The sequence below is a fragment of the Pseudophryne corroboree genome, chromosome 10 (assembly GCF_028390025.1).
Source record: "Pseudophryne corroboree isolate aPseCor3 chromosome 10, aPseCor3.hap2, whole genome shotgun sequence".
Classification (NCBI taxonomy): domain Eukaryota; kingdom Metazoa; phylum Chordata; class Amphibia; order Anura; family Myobatrachidae; genus Pseudophryne; species Pseudophryne corroboree.
The window spans coordinates 335,503,926-335,512,596 of NC_086453.1; the positions used below are offsets into that span (position 1 = coordinate 335,503,926).

The window sequence follows — 8,671 nt, forward strand, 5'->3', positions numbered from 1 at the left end:
TACGCTAAATGCAACCTACAGTACGGTACTGTAAGTGAGCAAAATAGTACTACAGTGGGCGTTTGTGTATTGCACATGACCTGCATTCCCTCCCTGTCTACTGCATGATCTGTGCAGGCTCCCATGGGGGAAGGGCAACAGGCTAGCAGGAGGCGGAGGAAAACACCGTGCTTTACAAATGCGAGCGTCCGAGTCCTCTAAGGCATAAACCAACAGCAATGGGGCGAGGGCCGGGCGCTGTTTGCAGTACTTTCACACATGAAATTAGAAATCTCTCATGAGGCGTCGTGGGCTAGGGGTGAAGGCTCCCACCTCCCTCACTGGGGGTCCAGGGTTCGAGACATGATGTGCTTTCTTTCTTTTTTTTTTTTTTTTTTTTTTCTGTAATAATGCACTGTATTATTTTATTTCCATTGTAAGACAGTCAATGGAAGGATGCACACAGGTTTCACATAAATCAAAGTACATCTGCAGGAGCGATTCTTTACGCTAAATGCACCCAAACAGCGTGAATGAAATGAGTGTATTCTGGCGCTACCAACTAAGCAAAACAGTACTGTAGATCTTCAGCGTTTGTGCATTGCACAGGACCTGAATTTCCTTCCCTGTGCAGGCCCCCAGGGGGGAAGGGCGATGGGGGTAGGGGGGAGACGATGGAAAATACTGTGCCTTTGAAATGCAATTACATGAGCGTCCGAGTACACTACGGCATACTGTAAACCAACACCAATGGGAAGGAAGTGCCAACCTTATTTTTAATGTGTTCCCGTGACATTCACTTTAACATTTTTTTTTTTCTCTCCAATACAGTACATCCAATGGAAGGATGCACACAGGTTTCACATAAATCAAAGTACATCTGCAGGAGCGATTCTTTACGCTAAATGCAACCTACAGTACGGTACTGTAAGTGAGCAAAATAGTACTACAGTGGGCGTTTGTGTATTGCACATGACCTGCATTCCCTCCCTGTCTACTGCATGATCTGTGCAGGCTCCCATGGGGGAAGGGCAACAGGCTAGCAGGAGGCGGAGGAAAACACCGTGCTTTACAAATGCGAGCGTCCGAGTCCTCTAAGGCATAAACCAACAGCAATGGGGCGAGGGCCGGGCGCTGTTTGCAGTACTTTCACACATGAAATTAGAAATCTCTCATGAGGCGTCGTGGGCTAGGGGTGAAGGCTCCCACCTCCCTCACTGGGGGTCCAGGGTTCGAGACATGATGTGCTTTCTTTCTTTTTTTTTTTTTTTCTGTAATAATGCACTGTATTATTTTATTTCCATTGTAAGACAGTCAATGGAAGGATGCACACAGGTTTCACATAAATCAAAGTACATCTGCAGGAGCGATTCTTTACGCTAAATGCACCCAAACAGCGTGAATGAAATGAGTGTATTCTGGCGCTACCAACTAAGCAAAACAGTACTGTAGATCTTCAGCGTTTGTGCATTGCACAGGACCTGAATTTCCTTCCCTGTGCAGGCCCCCAGGGGGGAAGGGCGATGGGGGTAGGGGGGAGACGATGGAAAATACTGTGCCTTTGAAATGCAATTACATGAGCGTCCGAGTACACTACGGCATACTGTAAACCAACACCAATGGGAAGGAAGTGCCAACCTTATTTTTAATGTGTTCCCGTGACATTCACTTTAACATTTTTTTTTTTCTCTCCAATACAGTACATCCAATGGAAGGATGCACACAGGTTTCACATAAATCAAAATACATCTGCAGGAGCGATTCTTTACGCTAAATGCAACCTACAGTACGGTACTGTAAGTGAGCAAAATAGTACTACAGTGGGCGTTTGTGTATTGCACATGACCTGCATTCCCTCCCTGTCTACTGCATGATCTGTGCAGGCTCCCATGGGGGAAGGGCAACAGGCTAGCAGGAGGCGGAGGAAAACACCGTGCTTTACAAATGCGAGCGTCCGAGTCCTCTAAGGCATAAACCAACAGCAATGGGGCGAGGGCCGGGCGCTGTTTGCAGTACTTTCACACATGAAATTAGAAATCTCTCATGAGGCGTCGTGGGCTAGGGGTGAAGGCTCCCACCTCCCTCACTGGGGGTCCAGGGTTCGAGACATGATGTGCTTTCTATCTTTTTTTTTTTTTTTTTTTTTTCTGTAATAATGCACTGTATTATTTTATTTCCATTGTAAGACAGTCAATGGAAGGATGCACACAGGTTTCACATAAATCAAAGTACATCTGCAGGAGCGATTCTTTACGCTAAATGCACCCAAACAGCGTGAATGAAATGAGTGTATTCTGGCGCTACCAACTAAGCAAAACAGTACTGTAGATCTTCAGCGTTTGTGCATTGCACAGGACCTGAATTTCCTTCCCTGTGCAGGCCCCCAGGGGGGAAGGGCGATGGGGGTAGGGGGGAGACGATGGAAAATACTGTGCCTTTGAAATGCAATTACATGAGCGTCCGAGTACACTACGGCATACTGTAAACCAACACCAATGGGAAGGAAGTGCCAACCTTATTTTTAATGTGTTCCCGTGACATTCACTTTAACATTTTTTTTTTTCTCTCCAATACAGTACATCCAATGGAAGGATGCACACAGGTTTCACATAAATCAAAGTACATCTGCAGGAGCGATTCTTTACGCTAAATGCAACCTACAGTACGGTACTGTAAGTGAGCAAAATAGTACTACAGTGGGCGTTTGTGTATTGCACATGACCTGCATTCCCTCCCTGTCTACTGCATGATCTGTGCAGGCTCCCATGGGGGAAGGGCAACAGGCTAGCAGGAGGCGGAGGAAAACACCGTGCTTTACAAATGCGAGCGTCCGAGTCCTCTAAGGCATAAACCAACAGCAATGGGGCGAGGGCCGGGCGCTGTTTGCAGTACTTTCACACATGAAATTAGAAATCTCTCATGAGGCGTCGTGGGCTAGGGGTGAAGGCTCCCACCTCCCTCACTGGGGGTCCAGGGTTCGAGACATGATGTGCTTTCTTTCTTTTTTTTTTTTTCTGTAATAATGCACTGTATTATTTTATTTCCATTGTAAGACAGTCAATGGAAGGATGCACACAGGTTTCACATAAATCAAAGTACATCTGCAGGAGCGATTCTTTACGCTAAATGCACCCAAACAGCGTGAATGAAATGAGTGTATTCTGGCGCTACCAACTAAGCAAAACAGTACTGTAGATCTTCAGCGTTTGTGCATTGCACAGGACCTGAATTTCCTTCCCTGTGCAGGCCCCCAGGGGGGAAGGGCGATGGGGGTAGGGGGGAGACGATGGAAAATACTGTGCCTTTGAAATGCAATTACATGAGCGTCCGAGTACACTACGGCATACTGTAAACCAACACCAATGGGAAGGAAGTGCCAACCTTATTTTTAATGTGTTCCCGTGACATTCACTTTAACATTTTTTTTTTTCTCTCCAATACAGTACATCCAATGGAAGGATGCACACAGGTTTCACATAAATCAAAATACATCTGCAGGAGCGATTCTTTACGCTAAATGCAACCTACAGTACGGTACTGTAAGTGAGCAAAATAGTACTACAGTGGGCGTTTGTGTATTGCACATGACCTGCATTCCCTCCCTGTCTACTGCATGATCTGTGCAGGCTCCCATGGGGGAAGGGCAACAGGCTAGCAGGAGGCGGAGGAAAACACCGTGCTTTACAAATGCGAGCGTCCGAGTCCTCTAAGGCATAAACCAACAGCAATGGGGCGAGGGCCGGGCGCTGTTTGCAGTACTTTCACACATGAAATTAGAAATCTCTCATGAGGCGTCGTGGGCTAGGGGTGAAGGCTCCCACCTCCCTCACTGGGGGTCCAGGGTTCGAGACATGATGTGCTTTCTTTCTTTTTTTTTTTTTTTTTTTTTTCTGTAATAATGCACTGTATTATTTTATTTCCATTGTAAGACAGTCAATGGAAGGATGCACACAGGTTTCACATAAATCAAAGTACATCTGCAGGAGCGATTCTTTACGCTAAATGCACCCAAACAGCGTGAATGAAATGAGTGTATTCTGGCGCTACCAACTAAGCAAAACAGTACTGTAGATCTTCAGCGTTTGTGCATTGCACAGGACCTGAATTTCCTTCCCTGTGCAGGCCCCCAGGGGGGAAGGGCGATGGGGGTAGGGGGGAGACGATGGAAAATACTGTGCCTTTGAAATGCAATTACATGAGCGTCCGAGTACACTACGGCATACTGTAAACCAACACCAATGGGAAGGAAGTGCCAACCTTATTTTTAATGTGTTCCCGTGACATTCACTTTAACATTTTTTTTTTTCTCTCCAATACAGTACATCCAATGGAAGGATGCACACAGGTTTCACATAAATCAAAGTACATCTGCAGGAGCGATTCTTTACGCTAAATGCAACCTACAGTACGGTACTGTAAGTGAGCAAAATAGTACTACAGTGGGCGTTTGTGTATTGCACATGACCTGCATTCCCTCCCTGTCTACTGCATGATCTGTGCAGGCTCCCATGGGGGAAGGGCAACAGGCTAGCAGGAGGCGGAGGAAAACACCGTGCTTTACAAATGCGAGCGTCCGAGTCCTCTAAGGCATAAACCAACAGCAATGGGGCGAGGGCCGGGCGCTGTTTGCAGTACTTTCACACATGAAATTAGAAATCTCTCATGAGGCGTCGTGGGCTAGGGGTGAAGGCTCCCACCTCCCTCACTGGGGGTCCAGGGTTCGAGACATGATGTGCTTTCTTTCTTTTTTTTTTTTTCTGTAATAATGCACTGTATTATTTTATTTCCATTGTAAGACAGTCAATGGAAGGATGCACACAGGTTTCACATAAATCAAAGTACATCTGCAGGAGCGATTCTTTACGCTAAATGCACCCAAACAGCGTGAATGAAATGAGTGTATTCTGACGGACTGTGCATCTTCGGTATTTGTGTATAGCATAAGACCTGTGAAGGCTCCCAGGAGGGAAGGGCGTAGGGCAAGACAGTGGAAAATACTGTGGTCAAAGAAAGGGCATATGTAAAACTAAGGGAAACTGTCACAAAGTACAGTAACTACAGTACTGTACGTTGAATGCCTGGAACGCACGACGCCTGAGACGCACGACGCCTGAGACGCACGACGTCTGAGACGCACGACGTCTGGATCGCTCATTGAGCATAAGCATGGCTGCTGTACCTGTAGTACCTGTACGTGACCGTCCCTATGCTATGGGTGAGCTGCGTCTCCTCGTTCGCTGGCGGGACAGAACTCTCGCCAGCAACGAGGAGAAAGTAAGGGCATATAGGAGGGCCAGCAGGGATATCCTCCGGACCTACAACCGGAGGAGAACGGTGAGGTCTCTCCAGAGGAGGTGGAGTGACCTCGTGAGGCGGACCCCACGACGCCTGCAGGCCATAAGGGATTGTAAGTACAGTACATTACTGTAGATTACTGTACTTTAAGTTACTGTAGTTACAGGTACAGTACATTATAGCAGGGGCTGCTGTAGCAGCAGGTATCCGGTCTATACAGCACTGTACAGTATTTGTGGTAAACAAATGGTTAAACAAGGACCAAACATTAACCCGGGTCAAAAGGTCAATTTGTTTTTTTGCGTCGACCTAGATGGTGCGGCTTTTGAAATTGGTTGACACCAGTTACTGTAGGTTGACATGGTCGTTAAGTTGACATGGAAAAAGATCGACATGCGTTTTACAAAAACAATTGTTATTTTTTTAAACTTGTGTATATACAGTAGTTCTTTACAATCCAGGTGGTCTACGATTGTGCAGTGTACAGTATCATGCAGTGTACAGTATATGCAATGTATCACAGTGTATCGTGCTGCGTAATTGCAGCGTGTCATGCAGTGTACATTCAGAATATGGTATTGTGCAGTGAGTGTAATACATAGTGAATCACATCGTGCAGCAGAGCCGGCCTTAGGCATAGGCAAACTACAGTAGGCAAATGCCTAGGGCATTTGCTATGCTTAGGGGCACCAGCAGCTTCTGCTGATTAAAATGATATGCGGCATGCCTATATTTTGCGTGACTGCGGCTGTATCTGTACCTGGCTAGGGCCAGCACTGTCGTGCAGTGTACTGTATACACATGTGGTACTGTAATTGCAGTTTTTTGTGTAGTGTACATTGTATCATATTTTGCAGGGAAATGTGCAGTTTGTCATATCACGCAGTCGTGCAGTGCATTGTGTGGTTTAATTGCAGTGTGCCGAAATTTGTGTTTCAGATAGTACAGTGTTCTAAGGGATGTTACTTTGGCAGAAATTATTCTAAGGGATGTTACAGTGGCCTAATGTGTTCTGACGTGCATTACTCTTGCATAAGGTTCATGACTGGCAGATCTCTACTTTGTGACGTAATGTGGATATACTACTGCACTACTGTGACGTACAGTAACGTGAATAAGGTGCTCTACTGTGTGACACAACGTGAATCAAGGACAGTACTGTGACGTGAATACGGTGCTCTACTGTGTGACACAACGTGAATCAAGGACAGTACTGTGACGTGAATAAGGTGCTCTACTGTGTGACACAACGTGAATCAAGGACAGTACTGTGACGTGAATACGGTGCTCTACTGTGTGACACAACGTGAATCAAGGACAGTACTGTGACGTGAATACGGTGCTCTACTGTGTGACACAACGTTAATCAAGGACAGTACTGTGACGTGAATACGGTGCTCTACTGTGTGACACAACGTGAATCAAGGACAGTACTGTGACGTGAATAAACTGCACTACTGTGACATGACGTGAATAAGATGAATTCAGGTGAGTACTGCATCATCTGTCATGAAATCAATTTGTAATGTAATGAACAGTACTGAGATGGTTAAGGGTGGGAGGGCTGCATGCTGATGTGTGTCATAATGTTTATAAGGGCAATGCTTATGTGTGTTACAATGTCTATAAAGGTAGTGTTCTGTCTAATACCCTGGACCTACTGTACTGTAGCGATACTGTAAGTGTACTGTATGTCACATTTAGAAATGTGCCCCTTAAGTTTTGAAGACAGTACAGTACACTATGCCCTCCTGAGTGATTAGGTGCAGGGTACTAGAATGAACAATTCCATTTATTGTGATGTCATAAAGATGCTGTCAATGTTGAATTTCATTGGCTGTACAGTATGCTGCCATTATACTGTATATATATTTTTACAGGGCTGGTAGCACGACGTCACAGGAGGCGGGACAGGCGCCGCCAAGCTGGTAAGTATTGTCAAATACAGTAGTGTACAGTACATAGTGATTTCTATAGTCCCAACCCCCTGTCCTGACCATCACAGATAACTCGCTGCAATCCGTTAATGTTAAGAATGTCTGTTTACAAAACTAAATGTAAATATTAAACACAAAGTATAAATAACATTGTAGATAGCTGAATACCCGTGCTTCGCTACGGGATGAGGATGGTAAATTCCAGTGATAGTTGTTTGTTAATTTACGTTTGTTGGCGATCTAGTATATAGTACTGTATACTTTAAGCATACTGTATCTTGCTTCTCTGATGCAGATTGTTTATTGGCCGGACCCCTTTTTGGTCCTGGATACTGTGCAGTACATGTTTCAAATTGACAGCTTCACTTACAGTACTGTTATTTTTTTTCCCACAGTACCACCACCACCACCACCTGCTGCGCTGCCAGGTATTGTGTAACGAGAATTCTGGTGCTACTGTCATCGTTGTTACACTACTGTACATGTGTCCTGGATACTGTACAGTACATGTTTCAAATTGACAGCTTCACTTACAGTACTGTTATTTTTTTTCCCACAGTACCACCACCACCACCACCACCACCTGCTGCGCTGCCAGGTATTGTGTAACGAGAATTCTGGTGCTACTGTCATCGTTGTTACACTACTGTACATGTGTCCTGGATACTGTGCAGTACATGTTTCCAATTGACAGCTTCACTTACAGTACTGTTATTTTTTTTCCCACAGTACCACCACCACCACCACCACCTGCTGCGCTGCCAGGTATTGTGTAACGAGAATTCTGGTGCTACTGTCATCGTTGTTACACTACTGTACATGTGTCTTGGATACTGTGCAGTACATGTTTCAAATTGACAGCTTCACTTACAGTACTGTTATTTTTTTTCCCACAGTACCACCACCACCACCACCACCACCACCACCTGCTGCGCTGCCAGGTATTGTGTAACGAGAATTCTGGTGTGACTGTCATCGTTACACTACTGTACATGTGTCCTGGATACTGTACAGTACATGTTTCAAATTGACAGCTTCACTTACAGTACTGTTATTTTTTTTCCCACAGTACCACCACCACCACCACCACCACCACCACCTGCTGCGCTGCCAGGTATTGTGTAACGAGAATTCTGGTGCTACTGTCATCGTTGTTACACTACTGTACATGTGTCCTGGATACTGTGCAGTACATGTTTCCAATTGACAGCTTCACTTACAGTACTGTTATTTTTTTTCCCACAGTACCACCACCACCACCACCACCACCACCTGCTGCGCTGCCAGGTATTGTGTAACGAGAATTCTGGTGCTACTGTCATCGTTGTTACACTACTGTACATGTGTCCTGGATACTGTACAGTACATGTTTCCAATTGACAGCTTCACTTACAGTACTGTTATTTTTTTTCCCACAGTACCACCACCACCACCACCACCACCTGCTGCGCTGCCAGGTA

At 45.5% G+C, this 8,671-nt stretch overlaps 1 long non-coding RNA gene across 1 annotated transcript; it reads left to right on the forward strand.

Annotated features, from left to right (window-relative positions):
* Positions 1-6,498: 6,498 nt before the first annotated feature.
* Positions 6,499-7,810, forward strand: LOC134965607 (uncharacterized). Its single transcript, XR_010188463.1, has 4 exons — positions 6,499-6,762; positions 7,155-7,202; positions 7,607-7,639; positions 7,771-7,810. It is a non-coding gene; the product is annotated as an uncharacterized LOC134965607 (long non-coding RNA).
* Positions 7,811-8,671: the final 861 nt, after the last annotated feature.